We start from the raw sequence: 21202 nt of genomic DNA on the forward strand, positions 1-21202 counted from the left end.
CCAGCGGCAAGTCCGTGGACTAATAACGCTGGAAACAGGGTGTCGATACACGTGATGGGCACAGTACCGATAGCGCATTGTGTAGAAACAAACCTTATCCTTGATTACGAGAAAACCCACTTGTAGAGAAAAATGTATATGTAAAAAACGGCTGGTATGGTTGGAGCATTTTCTCTACTCATACCAGCCGGTTTTACATATAAGTCTTATTCTTGAAACCTCAGAAATAATGTGCTCCTTAACTGTTTGTGTATATATGTTTTTCAATGGAGTAGGTTTGTTTGTTTGTTTTTAATTTCGTGCAAAGCTACTCGAGGGCTATCTGCGCTAATTTAACAGTGTAAGCCTAGAGGGAAAGCAGCTAATCACCATCCACCGCCAACTTTTGGGCTATTCTTTTACCAACGAATAGTGGGATTGACCGTCACTTAAAACGCCCCCACGGGTGAAAGAGCGAATATGTTTGGTGCGACCGGGATTTGAAAGCACGACCCTAGGATTACGAGTCGAACGCCTTAACCCACTTGGCTCTGCCGGGCCCAATGCAGCAGGTAAAAAAGAAGCGTAGGTTAACAGAGTTAAAAATACAAGAACTACTTCGTTATAACCGCTCGTACAAAAAATAACAATAATTTCAAATATTGATATATACGGTAAATTACCTACAAAATAACCACAGGTTAAACATCATAATAATATTTATTTCAGTTTATTTACGGATGCAACAATATGCACACTAATAGTGACCAGCCATCACCAATAACTTGATAGTCAAATTCAGGACTCCAGGTGCCCAGCATGCCCAGGTGGTTAGAGCGCTAGACTCGCACCCTGAAGGTTGCAGGTTCGAATCTCTATCACATCAAACCGAGAGGGCGTTATAATGTGACAATCAATCTCACTGTTTGTTCGCTAAAGAGTAGCCCAAGAGTTGGAGATGGGTGGTGATAACTAGCTGCCTTCCCAATTAAATTAGGGACGGCTACCGTGGACAGCTCTCGTGTAGCTTTGTGTGAAATTAAAAAAAAAGACATCAACGTTGAAGCCTGTTCTTTTTGGTGCACTGGATGCGAGTATTTCATTAAAATATATTTTATGATTTTTTCTTAAAGTCGTTTCTTAAGACTTTCCATATGTTTTGTTTTGTTTTCTTACAATAACCTTTAAGTGACTAAGATATACTTGACAGGTGTAAATAACCCTAAAATTGTAATATTTATTCTTATTACTGTCCTTGAAGTAATTCTTGATTACGATAAACCTACGTGAAATAAAAATGCATCTCAGAACGGCTGGTATGTGTATTAACACTTTTACTAATAAAGCAGAGAATAACGTTTTGACCTTCTTAGGTCATCCCCAGGAAGATCGAAATGTTATTGTCTGCTTTATTAATAAAATTGTTAATACCCATACTAGCCGTTCTGAGATACATTCTTATTTCTATGTTTGCTGTGTAGTTACACTCTCCTAGGGTCGCAGGTTCGAATCCCCTTCACACCAAACATGCTCGCCTTTTCAGCCGTGGGGGCGTTATAATTAGCGGTCAATCCCACTATTCGTTGGTAAAAGAGTAGCCCAAGAGTTGGCGGTGGGTGATGATGACTAGCTGCCTTCCCTCTAGCCTTACACTGCTAAATTAGGGACGGCGAGCACAGAGAGCCCTCGAGTAGCTTTGTGCGAAATTCCAAAACATAACACTCTAGTGTCGGCATCTGTCGTTTGGCAATGCAACAAAGTTTACTGTGTGACAACTGAAGTTAGTTACTGGATTACTTTAAAACTATAAAGTTTACTCTGTGACAACTGAAGTTAGTTAGTGGATTATTTTAAAAATATAAAGTTTACTCTGTGACAACTGAAGTTAGTTACTGGATTACTTTAAAACTATAAAGTTTACTCTGTGACAACTGAAGTTAGTTACTGAATTACTTTAAAATATAAAGTTTACTCTGTGACAACTGAAGTTAGTTACTGAATTACTTTAAAAATATAAAGTTTACTCTGTGACAACTGAAGTTAGTTACTGGATTACTTTAAAACTATAAAGTTTACTCTGTGACAACTGAAGTTAGTTACTGGATTATTTTAAAAATATAAAGTTTACTCTGTGACAACTGAAGTTAGTTTCTGGATTACTTTAAAACTATAAAGTTTACTCTGTGACAACTGAAGTTAGTTACTGAATTACTTTAAAATATAAAGTTTACTCTGTGACAGCTGAAGTTAGTTACTGAATTACTTTAAAAAATATAAAGTTTACTCTGTGACAACTGAAGTTAGTTACTAGATTATTTTAAAAATATAAAGTTTACTCTGTGACAACTGAAGTTAGTTATTGAATTACTTTAAAAATACATTTCAATCTCCCTCTTGTTTTTTATAAAACAAATAATATATTAATTAATATATAATTAATAATTAATAATAGAGATATTAATTGATTATCAAATTTTGAAAAGATGATTAATGAACCTATCCATCAAGTTTAGAGGTGGTTTATAGGCCACAAGAAATATCAAGATTTGGAATTTAAAAACTCGCAAATGTGTAATGTTTGTAACTGCTCAGCCATGGGAAAAAGATTATTTGATGTGGTGGCTAACTTTACACATTGTAATGATAATAAACGTAGCTAGTAGTTAGCTGATACGGCTCATGATAGTTTACTGTAGATGTTGGCTGTTTTGAGATATAAAAAGTTAAACTGCAGCTGGAGATTGTCATGGATATGTTTGAGAATATAGTGAGCATTTATAGTTTCTGTGTAACGAAATTATCTCTCTTTACATAGTAGCGTGTTAAGGCGTTCGACTCGTAATACCAGGGTCGCAGGTTCGAATCCCCGTCGTACCAAACATGCTCTCCTTTCAGCCGTGGAAGTGTTATAATGTGATGTTCAATCCCACTATTCGTTGGTAAAAGAGTAGCCCAAGAGTTGACGGTGGGTGGTGATGACTCGCTGCCTTTCCTCTAGTCTTACACTGCTAAATTAGGGATGGCTAGCGCAGATAGCCTTCGAGAAGCTTTGCGCTTTCAGCCGTAGGGGCATTACAATGTGACGGTCAATCCCACTATTCGTTGGTAAAAGAGTAGCCCAAGAGTTGGCGGTAAGTGGTGATGACTAGCTGCCTTCCCTCTAGTCTTACATTGCTAAATTAGGGACAGCTAGCGCAGAGAGCTCTCGAGTAGCTTTGCGCGAATTCAAAACAAACAAACAAACCATATGATGACGCTCTTATTAATCGGTCGGTCGGCTTGATCATTGTGTGGTTATAGAAATCAGTTGGGTTTCAAGTACTAATAGTAACAGTAAGATAATCACATTATATGTGTTAAAACTAAAATTGACTTTGCTGTAATTTTATATTAAGGTATGCAACTGAGATATTTTTTCATTATCTACGTTCAGAAGATTAATCACTGTCGTATGTAAAGGGAAAGTATCCCCTTTCTATTTAGATGTTTCTTTTTTTCTTCTTAGAATATTTCACTAAGTTATTCTACAAAGCTCTAAAATTTTTTCTTCTACAGAAATAAGATTAACTGATCTATATTTCTTATCGATATTTTTTAAAACACAAGTCGTTTCTTCAATAGATGAAAGGTTTGTTTGTTTGTTTTGGAATTTCGCACAAAGCTACTCGAGGGCTATCTCTGCTAGCCGTCCCTAATTTAGCAGTGTAAGACTAGAGGGAAGGCAGCTTGTCATCACCACCCACCGCCAACTTGGGCTACTCTTTTACCAACGAATAGTGGGATTGACCGTCACATTATACACCCCCACGGCTGGGAGGGCGAGCATGTTTAGCGCGACGTGGGCGCGAACCCGCGACCCTCGGATTACGAGTCGCACGCCTTACGCGCTCGGCCATGCCAGGCTTAGATGAAAGGACAGGCACAAAATGATGAAAACAGTGAACCATGGTGAGCTTCTCTAAGTTGGAAAGTATCCAATCAAGGTGACCATGAATCAATGATGTACTTGGGATTCCACAGAGCTGATGAGTGACCTGCTTACAAAAATCTGTTGTTCTGCTATATTGGACTATTGAACAGTTACTTATCTGAAAGTTGGAATCTCCGAGCGTGCCTACCAAATAAACGCATGATTTAAAGGGCATATCGGTCATATAAACGTCGAGTGTTCAAAAATTATTGAGTCTGGATTGTCTAATTTTAGACTCCATCAAGAACATGAATGAGATACAATTATAACTTTGAGATTGTTATTGATGAGTTGTATCAAAAAAATTGAAAAATTAAGTAATTAATTTGGCCAAGTTCAAAACTTTGAAGAGCAGTGGCATCATGGTAGACTTCTTACATCTACAGTTTATCCTGCATTGTTTTCAGAATATCACAACTTTGTTGAAGAACTACTCTGTGAGACATGAAAGCACAAGTAAGCACAACCTGAGAATGAAAGATGTTTTTAGACTTACCAAGTAAGTTCCTGTCATGACAAACTACAAATTACTAACTTTGAAATGGCAGCAAAACAAAGAAGTATGATGAAGACTGCCATACCCAGATACCCACATCTTGAACAGTCTGCCATATCCAGATACCCACATTTTGAACACACTGCCATATCCAGATATCCACATCTTGAACAGACTGCCACATCCAGATACCCACATCTTGAACACACTGCCATATAAAGATATATACATCTTGAACAGACTCCCATATACAGATACCCACATCTTGAACAGATTGACATATACAGATACATACATCTTGAACAGAGCGCCATATCCAGATACCTACATCTTGAACAGACTGCCACATCTAGATATCCACATCTTGAAGAGACTGCCATATCCAGATACCCACATCTTGAACAGACTGCCATATCCAGATACCCACATCTTGAAGAGACTGCCATATCCAGATACATACATCTTGAGCAGACTGCCATATCCAAAAACCCACATCTTGAACAGACTGCCATATCCAGATACTTACATCTTGAACAGACTGCCATATCTAGATATCCACATCTTGAACAGACTGCCATATCCAGATACCCACATCTTGAAGAGACTGCCATATCCTGATACCCACATCTTGAACACACTGCCATATACAGATACATACATCTTGAATAGACTGCCATATCCAGATACCCACATCTTGAACAGACTGCCATATCCAGATACATACATCTTGAACAGACTGCCATATCCAGACATCCACATCTTGAACAAACTGCAATATCCAGATACATATATCTTAAACAAACTGCCATACTCAGATAAATACATCTTGAACAGATTGCCATATCCAGATACATACATCTTGAACAGACTGACATATCCAGATACCCACATCTTGAACACACTGCCATATCTAGATATCCACATCTTGAACAGACTGCCATATCCAGATACCCACATCTTGAACACACTGCCATATAAAGATACATACATCTTGAACAGACTTCCATATACAGATACCCACATCTTGAACAGACTGCCATATACAGATACATACATCTTGAACAGACTGCCATATCCAGATACCCACATCTTGAACAGACTGCCATATCTAGATATCCACATCTTGAAGAGACTGCCATATCCAGATACCCACATCTTGAACAGACTGCCATATCTAGATATCCACATCTTGAACAGACTGCCATAAACAGATACCCACATCTTGAAGAGACTGCCATATACAGATACACACATCTTGAATAGACTGCCATATCCAGATTCCCACATCTTGAACAGACTGCCATATCCAGATACATACATCTTGAACAAACTGCCATATCCAGATACCTACATCTTGAACAAACTGCCATATCCAGATACATATATCTTAAACAAACTGCCATACTCAGATACATACATCTTGAACAGATTGCCATGTCCAGATACAGACATCTTGAACAGACTCCCATATCCAAACACCCACATCTTGAAGAGACTGCCCTATCCAGATACATACATCGTGAGCAGACTGCCATATACAGTTACATACATCTTGAGCAGACTGCCATATCAAAAAACCCACATCTTGAACAGACTGCCATATCCAGATACCTACATCTTGAACAGACTGCCATATCTAGATATCCACATCTTGAAGAGACTGCCATATCCAGATACCTACATCTTGAACAGACTGCCATATCCAGATACATACATCTTCAACAGACTGCCATATAAAGATACATACATCTTGAACAGACTCTCATATACAGATACCCACATCTTGAACAGACTGCCATATACAGATACCCACATCTTGAACAGACTGCCATATCTAGATATCCACATCTTGAAAAGACTGCCATAAACAGATACCCACATCTTGAAGAGACTGCCATATCCTGATACCCACATCTTGAACAGACTGCCATATACAGATACACACATCTTGAATAGACTGCCATATCCAGATACCCACATCTTGAACAGACTGCCATATCCAGATACATACATCTTGAACAAACTGCCATATCCAGATACATATATCTTAAACAAACTGCCATACTCAGATACATACATCTTGAACAGATTGCCATGTCCAGATACAGACATCTTGAACAGACTCCCATATCCAAGCACCCACATCTTGAAGAGACTGCCCTATCCAGATACATACATCGTGAGCAGACTGCCATATACAGTTACATACATCTTGAGCAGACTGCCATATCCAAAAACCCACATCTTGAACAGACTGCCATATCCAGATACCTACATCTTGAACAGACTGCCATATCTAGATATCCACATCTTGAAGAGACTGCCATATCCAGATACCTACATCTTGAACAGACTGCCATATCTAGATAGCCACATCTTGAACAGACTGCCATATCCAGATACCCACATTTTGAACAAACTGCCATGTCCAGATACCCACATTTTGTGCAGACTGACATACCCAGATATATATATCTTAAGCAAATTGCCATATTCAGATACCCACATCTTAAACAGACTGCCATACCCAGATACATATATCTTGAACACACTGCCATATACAGATGCATACATCTTGATCAGACTCTCTATACAGATACCCACATCTTGAACAGACTGCCATATACAGATACCTACATCTTGAACAGACTGCCATATCTAGATATCCACATCTTGAACTGACTGCCATATCCAGATACATACATCTTGAACAGACTGCCATATCTAGATACCCAAGTTTTGTGCAGACTGACATACCCATATATATATATCTTAAACAAACTGCCATATTCAGATACCCACATCTTAAACAGACTGCCATATCGAGATACCCATATCTTGATAAAACTGCCATATACAGATACCCACATCTTGAGCAGACTGCCATATCTAGATATCCATATCTTGAAGAGACCACCATATCCAGATACCAACATCCCTAACAGATTGGATATCCTGATACCCACATCTTGAACAGACTGCCATATACAGATACATACATCTTGAATAGACTGCCACATCCAGATTCCCACATCTTGAAGAGACTGCCATATCCAGATACATACATCTTGAGCAGACTGCCATATCCAAAAACTCACATCTTGAACAGACTGCCATATCCAGATACCTACATCTTGAACAGAAGGCCATATCTAGATATCCACATCTTGAACAGACTGCCATATCCAGATACCCACATTTTGAACAAACTGCCATATCCAGATATATATATCTTAAACAAACTGCCATATTCAGATACCCACATCTTAAACAGACTGCCATATCCAGATACATATATCTTGAACACACTGCCATATACAGATGCATACATCTTGATCAGACTCTCCATACAGATACCCACATCTTGAACAGATTGCCATATACAGATAACTACATCTTGAACAGACTGCCATATCTAGATATCCACAACTTGAACTGACTGACATATCCAGATACCCACATCTTGAACAGACTGCCATATCCATATACCCACATAATGAACAGACTGCCATATCCAGATACCCACATATTGAACAGACTGCCATATCTAGATACATACACCTTGAACAGACTGCCATATATAGATACCCACAACTTGAACAGACTGCCATACCTAGATATCCACATATTGAACAGACTGCCACATCTAGATACATACATCTTGAGCAGATTGCCATATCCAAATACCCACATCTTGAAGAAACTGCCATATCCAGATATATACATCTTGAACAGACTGCCATATCCAGACATCCACATCTTGAACAAACTGCCATATCCAGATACATATATCTTAAACAAACTGCCATACTCAGATACATACATCTTGAACAGATTGCCATGTCCAGATACAGACATCTTGAACAGACTCTCATATCCAAACACCCACATCTTGAAGAGACTGCCCTATCCAGATACATGCATCGTGAGCAGACTGCCATATACAGTTACATACATCTTGAACAGACTGCCATATCCAGACACCCACATCTTGAACAGACAGCCATATACAGATACATACATCTTGAATAGACTGCCATATCCAGATACCCACATCTTGAACAGACTCCCATATACAGATACCCACATCTTGAACAGACTGCCATATCCAGATACATACATCTTGAACAGACTGCCATATCCAGATACCCACATCTTGAACAGACTGCCATATCCAGATACCCACATCTTGAACAGACTGCCATATCCAGATATCCACATCTTGAACAGACTGCCATATCCAGATACCCACATCTTGAAGAGACTGCCATATCCTGATACCCACATCTTGAACAGACTGCCATATACAGATACATACATCTTGAATAGACTGCCATATCCAGATACCCACATCTTGAACAGACTGCCATATCCAGATACATACATCTTGAACAGACTGCCATATCCAGACATCCACATCTTGAACAAACTGCCATATCCAGATACATATATCTTAAACAAACTGCCATACTCAGATACATACATCTTGAACAGATTGCCATGTCTAGATACAGACATCTTGAACAGACTCCATATCCAGATACCCACATCTTGAACAGACTGCCATATCCAGATACATGCATCTTGAACAGACTGCCATATACAGATACATACATCTTGAACAGACTGCCATATCCAGATACCCACATCTTGAACAGACTGCCATATCAGATACCACATCTTGAACAGACTGCCATATCCAGATACCTACATCTTGAACAGACTGCCATATCTAGATATCCACATCTTGAACAGACTGCCATATCCAGATACCCACATCTTGAACAGACTGCCATATCCAGATACCCACATCTTGAACAGACTGCCATATCCAGATACATATCATCTTGAACAGACTGCCATATCCAGATACCCACATCTTGAACAGACTGCCATATCCAGATACATACATCTTGAACAGACTGCCATATACAGATACATACATCTTGATTAGACTCTCTATACAGATACCCACATCTTGAACAGACTGCCATATACAGATACCTACATCTTGAACAGACTGCCATATCTAGATATCCACATCTTGAACTGACTGCCATATTCATATACCCACATTTTGAACAGACTGCCATATCAAGATACCCACATCTTGAACAGACTGCCATATCCAGATACCCACATCTTGAACAGACTGCCATATCAGATACATACATCTTGAACAGACTGCCATATCCAGATACCCACATCTTGAACAGACTGCCATACCTAGATACCCACATCTTGAACAGACTGCCATATCCAGATACATACATCTTGAACAGACTGCCATATCCAGATACCCACATCTTGAACAGACTGCCATATCCAGATATACATCTTGAACAGACTGCCATATCCAGATATCCACATCTTGAACAGACTGCCATATCCAGATACATACATCTTGAACAGACTGCCATATCAGATACATACATCTTGAACAGACTGCCATATCCAGATACATACATCTTGAACAGACTGCCATATCCAGATACCCACATCTTGAACAGACTGCCATATCAGATACATACATCTTGAACAGACTGCCATATCCAGATACCCACATCTTGAACAGACTGCCATATCCAGATACCCACATCTTGAACAGACTGCCATATCCAGATACCCACATCTTGAACAGACTGCCATATCCAGATACCCACATCTTGAACAGACTGCCATATCCAGATACATACATCTTGAACAGACTGCCATATACAGATACATACATCTTGAACAGACTGCCATATACCCACATCTTGAACAGACTGCCATACATCTACCCACATCTTGAACTGCCATATCTAGATATCCACATCTTGAACAGACTGCCATATCCAGATACCCACATCTTGAACAGACTGCCATATCCAGATACCCACATCTTGAACAGACTGCCATATCCAGATACACACATCTTGAACAGACTGCCATATCCAGATACCCACATCTTGAACAGACTGCCATATCCTAGATATCCACATCTTGAACAGACTGCCATATCTAGATACATACATCTTGAACAGACTGCCATATACAGATACATTCATCTTGAACAGACTGCCATATCCAGATACCCACATCTTGAACAGACTGCCATATCCAGATACCCACATCTTGAACAGACTGCCATATCCAGATACCCACATCTTGAACAGACTGCCATATCCAGATACATACATCTTGAACAGACTGCCATATCCAGATACATACATCTTGAACAGACTGCCATATACAGATACCCACATCTTGAACAGACTGCCATATCCAGATACCCACATCTTGAACAGACTGCCATATCAGATACATACATCTTGAACAGACTGCCATATACAGATACCCACATCTTGAACAGACTGCCATATCCAGATACCCACATCTTGAACAGACTGCCATATCCAGATACCCACATCTTGAACAGACTGCCATATCCAGACACCCACATCTTGAACAGACTGCCATATCAAGATACCCACATCTTGAACAGACTGCCATATCTAGATACCCACATCTTGAACAGACTGCCATATACAGATACCCACATCTTGAACAGACTGCCATATCAGATACATACATCTTGAACAGACTGCCATATCCAGATACCCACATCTTGAACAGACTGCCATATCCAGATACCCACATCTTGAACAGACTGCCATATCCAGATACCCACATCTTGAACAGACTGATATACATAGACTGCCATATCAGATACCCACATCTTGAACAGACTGATATATCAAGATACCCACATCTTGAACAGACTGCCATATACAGATACCCACATCTTGAACAGACTGCCATATCCAGATACCCACATCTTGAACAAACTGCCATATCCAGATACCCACATCTTGAACATACTGCCATATCCAGATACATACATCTTGAACAGACTGCTCATATCCAGATACCCACATCTTGAACAGACTGACTGATATACCAGATACCCATATCTTGAACAGACTGCCATATCCAGATACCCACATCTTGAACAGACTGCCATATCCAGATACCCACATCTTGAACAGACTGCCATATCCAGATACACACATCTTGAACAGACTGCCATATAAAGATACCCACATCTTGAACAGACTGCCATATACAGATACCCACATCTTGAACAGACTGCCATATCTAGATACCCACATCTTGAACAGACTGCCATATCAGAGATACCCACATCTTGAACAGACTGCCATACATCCACATCTTGAACAGACTGCCATATCAGATATCAACATCTTGAACAGACTGCCATATCTAGATACCCACATCTTGAACAGACTGCCATATCCAGATACCCACATCTTGAACAGACTGCCATATCCAGATACCCACATCTTGAACAGACTGCCATATACAGATACATATCTACATATCTTGAACAGACTGCCATATCTAGATACCCAACATCTTGAACAGACTGCCATATCCAGATACCCACATCTTGAACAGACTGCCATATCCAGATACACACATCATCTTGAACAGACTGCCATATCCAGATACCCACATCTTGAACAGACTGCCATATCCAGATACCCATATCTTGAACAGACTGCCATATCCAGATACCCACATCTTGAACAGACTGCCATATCCAGATACAGAACAGACTGCCATACCAGATATATATATCTTGAACAGACTGCCATATTCAGATACCCACATCTTGAACAGACTGCCATATCCAGATACATACATATCTTGAACAGACTGCCATATAGATACATACATCTTGAACAGACTGCCATATCAGATACCCACATCTTGAAGAGACTGCCATATCCAGATACCCACATCTTGAACAGACTGCCATATCCAGACATCCACATCTTGAACAGACTGCCATATCAAGATATCAACATCTTGAACAGACTGTCATATCTAGATACCCACATCTTGAACAGTCAGCCATATACAGATACATACATCTTGAATAGACTGCCATATACAGATACCCACATCTTGAACAGACTGCCATATCTAGATACCAACATCTTGAACAGACTGCCATATCCAGATATATACATCTTGAACAGACTGCCATATCTAGATACACACATCTTGAACAGACTGCCATATCCAGATAATCACATCTTGAACAGACTGTCATATCTAGATACCCACATGTTGAACAGACTGATATATCTAGATACCCACATATTGAACAGACTGCCATATACAGATATCCACATCTTGAAAATACTGCCAAATCCAGATACATACATCTTGAACAAACTGCCATATCCAGATACCCACATCTTGAGCAGACTGACATATCCAGATACATACATCTTGAATACCCTGCCATATCCAGATACCCACATCATGAACATACTGATATACCAAGATATATATATCTTAAACAAACTGCCATATTCAGATACCGACATCTTAAACAGACTGCCATATACAGATACCTACATTTTGAACAAACTGCCATATTTAGATATCCACATCTTGAACTGAATGCCATATCCTGATACCCACATCTTGAACAGACTGCCATATCCAGATACATACATCTTGAACAAACTGTCATATCCAGATACCCACATCTTGAACAGACTGCCATATCCAGATACCCACATCTTGAAGAGACTGCCATATCTAGATACATCTTGAACATCTTAAACAGACTGCCATATCCTGATACACACATCTTGAACAGACTGCCATATCTAGATATCATCTTGAACAAACCCATATCAGATACCCACATCTTGAACAGACTGCCATATCTAGATAACCACATCTTGAACAGACTGCCATATCTAGATACCCACATCTTGAACAGACTGCCATATACAGATACCACATCTTGAACACTGCCATATACAGACTGCCACATCTTGAACAGACTATATCAAATACCCATCTTGAACAGACTGCCATATACAGATACATACATCTTGAACAGACTGCCATATCCAGATATCACATTTGAACAGACTGCCATATATAGATACCCACATCTTGAACAGACTGCCATATCCAGATACATACATCTTGAACAGACTGCCATATACAGATACATACATCTTGAACAGACTGCCATATCCAGATACCCACATCTTGAACAGACTGCCATATACAGATACCCACATCTTGAACAGACTGCCATATCCAGATATCCACATCTTGAACAGACTGCCATATCCAGATATCAACATCTTGAACAGACTGCCATATCCAGATACCCACATCTTGAACAGACTGCCATATCCAGATACCCACATCTTGAACAGACTGCCATATCCAGATACATCTTGAACAGACTGCCATATCCAGATACCCACATCTTGAACAGACTGCCATATCTAGATACCCACATCTTGAACAGACTGCCATATCCAGATATTCATTCATCTTGAACAGACTGCCATATCCAGATACCCACATCTTGAACAGACTGCCATATTCAGATACATACATCTTGAACAGACTGCCATATACAGATACATACATCTTGAACAGACTGCCATATACAGATTTCCACATCTTGAACAGACTGCCATATACAGATACCCACATCTTGAACAGACTGCCATATCTAGATACCCACATCTTGAACAGACTGCCATATAAGCAGATATCCCACATCTTGAACAGACTGCCATATCCAGATACCCACATCTTGAACAGACTGCCATATCCAGATACCCACATCTTGAACAGACTGCCATATCCAGATACATATATCTTGAACAGACTGCCATATCCAGATACATACATCTTGAACAGACTGCCATATATATCCAGATACATACATCTTGAACAGACTGCCATATCCAGATACATAGATACATACATCTTGAACAGACTGCCATATACAGATACCCACATCTTGAACAGACTGCCATATCAGATACCCACATCTTGAACAGACTGCCATATCAGATACCACATCTTGAACAGACTGCCATATCTTGAGATATCCACATCTTGAACAGACTGCCATATCAGATATCCACATCTTGAACAGACTGCCATATCCAGATACCCACATCTTGAACAGACTGCCATATCCAGATACATACATCTTGAACAGACTGCCATATCTTGAACAGACTGCCATATTCAGATACATCTTGAACAGACTACACATCTTGAACAGACTGCCATATGCCTTGATCTATCTAGAACCCACATATTGAACAGACTGCCATATCATATCCAGATACATACATCTTGAACAGACTGCCATATCCAGATACCCACATCTTGAGATACATATCCAGATACACATCTTGAACAGACTGCCATATCATATACAGATACCCACATCTTGAACAGACTGCCATATACAGATACCCACATCTTGAACAGACTGCCATATTTAGATACCATCAGATACCCACATCTTGAACAGACTGCCATATCCAGATATCCATCTTGACATCTTGAACAGACTGCCATATCCAGATACCCACATCTTGAACAGACTGCCATATCCAGATACCCACATCTTGAACAGACTGCCATATCCAGATACCCACATCTTGAACAGACTGCCATATCCAGATACCCACATCTTGAACAGACTGCCATATCCAGATACATACATCTTGAACAGACTGCCATATCACATGATACCCACATCTTGAACAGACTGCCATATCAGAGATACCCACATCTTGAACAGACTGCCATATCCAGATACATACATCTTGAACAAACTGCCATATCCAGATACCCACATCTTGAACAGACTGCCATATCATACCACATCTTGAACAGACTGCCATATCCAGATACCATACATCTTGAACAGACTGCCATATCCAGATACCCACATCTTGAACAGACTGCCATATCCAGATACCCACATCTTGAACAGACTGCCATATACAGATACATACATCTTGAACAGACTGCCATATCAGATACAGAACAGACTGCCATATCAGATACCCACATCTTGAACAGACTGCCATATCCAGATACCCACATCTTGAACAGACTGCCATATCCAGATACCCACATCTTGAACAGACTGCCATATACAGATACCCACATCTTGAACAGACTGCCATATCCAGATATCCACATCTTGAACAGACTGCCATATCCAGATACCCACATCTTGAACAGACTGCCATATCCAGATACCCACATCTTGAACAGACTGCCATATCCAGATACATACATCTTGAACAGACTGCCATATCCAGATACACATCTTGAACAGACTGCCATATACAGATACATACATCTTGAACAGACTGCCATATCAGATACCCACATCTTGAACAGACTGCCATATCCAGATACCCACATCTTGAACAGACTGCCATATCTAGATACCCACATCTTGAACAGACTGCCATATCCAGATACCCACATCTTGAACAGACTGCCATATCTGATACCCACATCTTGAACAGACTGCCATATCCAGATACACATCTTGAACAGACTGCCATATCCAGATACATACATCTTGAACAGACTGCCATATCCAGATACCCACATCTTGAACAGACTGCCATATCCAGATACCCACATCTTGAACAGACTGCCATATCCAGATACCCACATCTTGAACAGACTGCCATATCCAGATACCCACATCTTGAACAGACTGCCATATCCAGATACATACATCTTGAACAGACTGCCATATAGATACCCACATCTTGAACAGACTGCCATATCAGATACCACATCTTGAACAGACTGCCATATACAGATACCCACATCTTGAACAGACTGCCAGATATCATCTTGAACAGACTGCCATATACCCACATCTTGAACAGACTGCCATATCCAGATACATACATCTTGAACAGACTGCCATATCAGATACCCACATCTTGAACAGACTGCCATATCCAGATACCCACATCTTGAACAGACTGCCATATCAGATACCCACATCTTGAACAGACTGCCATATCCAGATATCCACATCTTGAACAGACTGCCATATCCAAATACCAACATCTTGAACAGACTGCCATATCCAGATACATATTATCTTGAACAGACTGCCATATCAGATACCCACATCTTGAACAGACTGCCATATCCAGATACCACACATCTTGAACAGACTGCCATCTAGATACCCACATCTTGAACAGACTGCCATATCTAGATATCCACATCTTGAACAGACTGCCATATCCAGATACCCACATCTTGAACAGACTGCCATATCTAGATACCCACATCTTGAACAAACTGCCATATCAGATACCACATTTGAACAGACTGCCATATCCAGATACCCACATCTTGAACAGACTGCCATATCCAGATATCCACATCTTGAACAGACTGCCATATCTAGATACATACATCTTGAACAGACTGCCATATTCAGATACCCACATCTTGAACAGACTGCCATATCTCAGATACCCACATCTTGAAGAGACTGCCATACTCAACAGACTGATACCCACATCTTGAACAGACTGCCATATACAGATACCATACATCTTGAACAGACTGCCATATCCAGATACCCACATCTTGAACAGACTGCCATATCCAGATACACACATCTTGAACAGACTGCCATATACAGATACCCACATCTTGAACAGACTGCCATATCAGAGACCCATTATCTTGAACAGACTGCCACAGATACCACATCTTGAACAGACTGCCATATCCAGATACATACATCTTGAACAGACTGCCATATCCAGATATCCACATCTTGAACAGACTGCCATATCTGATATCCATCTTGAACAGACTGCCATATCTAGATACCCACATCTTGAACAGACTGCCATATACAGATACATACATCTTGAACAGACTGCCATATCCAGATACCCACATCTTGAACAGACTGCCATATAGATGTGATACAGAACAGACTGCCATATCCAGATAATCACATCTTGAACAGACTGCCATATCAGATACCCACATCTTGAACAGACTGCCATATCAGATACCACATCTTGAACAGACTGCCATATCCAGATACATACATCTTGAACAGACTGCCATATCAGATACACATCTTGAACAGACTGCCATATCCAGATACATACATCTTGAACTGCCATATCCAGATACCCACATCTTGAACAGACTGCCATATCCAGATACATACATCATTGAACAGACTGATACCCAATCTTGAACAGACTGCCATATCAGACTGCCATATATAGATACCCACATCTTGAACAGACTGCCATATCTAGATACCCACATCTTGAACAGACTGCCATATCCAGATACCCACATCTTGAACAGACTGCCATATCCAGATATATACATCTTGAACAGACTGCCATATTCAGATACCCACATCTTGAACAGACTGCCATATCCAGATACATACATCTTGAACAGACTGCCATATCTTGAACAGATACATACATCTTGAACAGACTGCCATATACAGATACCCACATCTTGAACAGACTGCCATATCAGATACCCATACATCTTGAACAGACTGCCATATCCAGATACCCACATCTTGAACAGACTGCCATATCCAGATACCCACATCTTGAACAGACTGCCATATCAGATACCCACATCTTGAACAGACTGCCATATCCAGATATCCACATCTTGAACAGACTGCCATATCCAGATATCCACATCTTGAACAGACTGCCATATACAGATACCCACATCTTGAACAGACTGCCATATCCAGATACACACATCTTGAACAGACTGCCATATCTAGATACCCACATCTTGAACAGACTGCCATATCCAGATACCCACATCTTGAACAGACTGCCATATCCAGATACCCACATCTTGAACAAACTGCCATATCCAGATACCCACATCAAACTGCCATATCCAGAACAGACTGCCATATCCAGATACATACATCTTGAACAGACTGCCATATCCAGATATCCACATCTTGAACAGACTGCCATATCCAGATACATACATCTTGAACAGACTGCCATATCCAGATACATACATCTTGAACAGACTGCCATATCCAGATACCCACATCTTGAACAGACTGCCACCAGATACCCACATCTTGAACAGACTGCCATATCCAGATACCACATCTTGAACAGACTGCCATATCCAGATACCCACATCTTGAACAGACTGCCATATCCAGATACCTACATCTTGAACAGACTGCCATATCCAGATACCACACATCTTGAACAGACTGCCATATCTAGATACCCACATCTTGAACAGACTGCCATATCTAGATATCCACATCTTGAACAGACTGCCATATCCAGATACCCACATCTTGAACAGACTGCCATATCAGATACAGATATATCCCACATCTTGAACAGACTGCCATATCCAGATACATATAACATCTACAGAACACATCTTGACTGCCATATTCAGATACATATATCACATCTTGAACAGACTGCCATATCCAGATACATACACATCTTGAACAGACTGCCATATATATCAGATACCCACATCTTGAACAGACTGCCATATCAGATACCACATCTTGAACAGACTATATCCAGATACATCACATCTTGAACAGACTACCAGATACCCACATCCACACATCTCTTGAACAGACTGCCATATATCAGATACCTACATCTTGAACAGACTGCCATATCAGATACCAGATACCCACATCTTGAACAGACTGCCATATACAGATACCCACATCTTGAACAGACTGCCATATCAAGATACCCACATCTTGAACAGACTGCCATATCTTGATACCCACATCTTGAACATCCATTGATAACATCTTGACTGACCATATCCAGATACCCACATCTTGAACAGACTGCCATATCAGAGATACAGATACCAACATCTTGAACAGACTGCCATATCAGATATCCACATCTTGAACAGACTGCCATATCAGATACATACATCTTGAACAGACTGCCATATCCAGATACCCACATCTTGAACAGACTGCCATATACAGATACCCACATCTTGAACAGACTGCCATATATCCAGATACCCACATCTTGAACAGACTGCCATATCCAGATACCCACATCTTGAACAGACTGCCATATCCAGATACCCACATCTTGAACAGACTGCCATATCCAGATACATACATCTTGAACAGACTGCCATATCCAGATACCCACATCTTGAACAGACTGCCATATCCAGATACATACATCTTGAACAGACTGCCATATCCAGATACATCACATCTTGAACAGACTGCCATATACAGATACATATCATCTTGAACAGACTGCCATATACAGATACCCACATCTTGAACAGACTGCCATATCCAGATACCCACATCTTGAACAGACTGCCATATCCAGATACATACATCTTGAACAGACTGCCATATCCATACATACATCTTGAACAGACTGCCATATCCAGATACATATATCTTGAACAGACTGCCATATCCAGATACCCACATCTTGAACAGACTGCCATATCCAGATACACACATCTTGAACACACTGCCATATCAGATACATACATCTTGAACAGACTGCCATATACAGATACCCACATCTTGAACAGACTGCCATATCTAGATACCCACATCTTGAACAGACTGCCATATCCAGATACCCACATCTTGAACAGACTGCCATATACAGATATCATACATCTTGAACAGACTGCCATATCAGAGATACCAACATCTTGAACAGACTGCCATATCTAGATACCCACATCTTGAACAGACTGCCATATACAGATACATACATCTTGAACAGACTGCCATATCTAGATACCCACATCTTGAACAGACTGCCATATCCAGATACATACATCTTGAACAGACTGCCATATCCAGATATACACATCTTGAACAGACTGCTATATCCAGACAATCACATCTTGAACAGACTGTCATATCTAGATACCCACATCTTGAACAGACTGCCATATCTAGATACCCACATCTTGAACAGACTGCCATATACAGATATCCACATCTTGAACAGACTGCCATATCCAGATACATACATCTTGAACAGACTGCCATATCCAGATACCCACATCTTGAACAGACTGACATATCCAGATACATACATCTTGAACAGACTGCCATATCCAGATACCCACATCATTGAACATACTGATATACCAAGATATATATCTTGAACAGACTGCCATATTCAGATACCCACATCTTGAACAGACTGCCATATACAGATACCCACATCTTGAACAGACTGCCATATCCAGATACCCACATCTTGAACAGACTGCCATATAAAGATACATACATCTTGAACAGACTGCCATATACAGATACCCACATCTTGAACAGACTGCCATATCCAGATACATACATCTTGAACAGACTGCCATATCCAGATACCCACATCTTGAACAGACTGCCATATCCAGATATATACATCTTGAACAGACTGCCATATCCAGATACCCACATCTTGAACAGACTGCCATATCAAGATACCCACATCTTGAACAGACTGCCATATCCAGATACCCACATCTTGAACAGACTGCCATATCCAGATACATACATCTTGAACAGACTGCCATATCCAGATACCCACATCTTGAACAGACTGCCATATCCAGATACATACATCTTGAACAAACTGCCATATCAGATACCCACATCTTGAACAGACTGCCATATCCAGATACATACATCTTGAACAGACTGCCATATCCAGATACATACATCTTGAACAGACTGCCATATCCAGATACCCACATCTTGAACAGACTGCCATATCCAGATACCCACATCTTGAACAGACTGCCATATCCAGATACCCACATCTTGAACAGACTGCCATATC

The sequence above is a fragment of the Tachypleus tridentatus genome, chromosome 5 (genome assembly GCF_004210375.1).
Source record: "Tachypleus tridentatus isolate NWPU-2018 chromosome 5, ASM421037v1, whole genome shotgun sequence".
In the NCBI taxonomy this organism is placed as follows: Eukaryota; Metazoa; Arthropoda; class Merostomata; order Xiphosura; family Limulidae; genus Tachypleus; species Tachypleus tridentatus.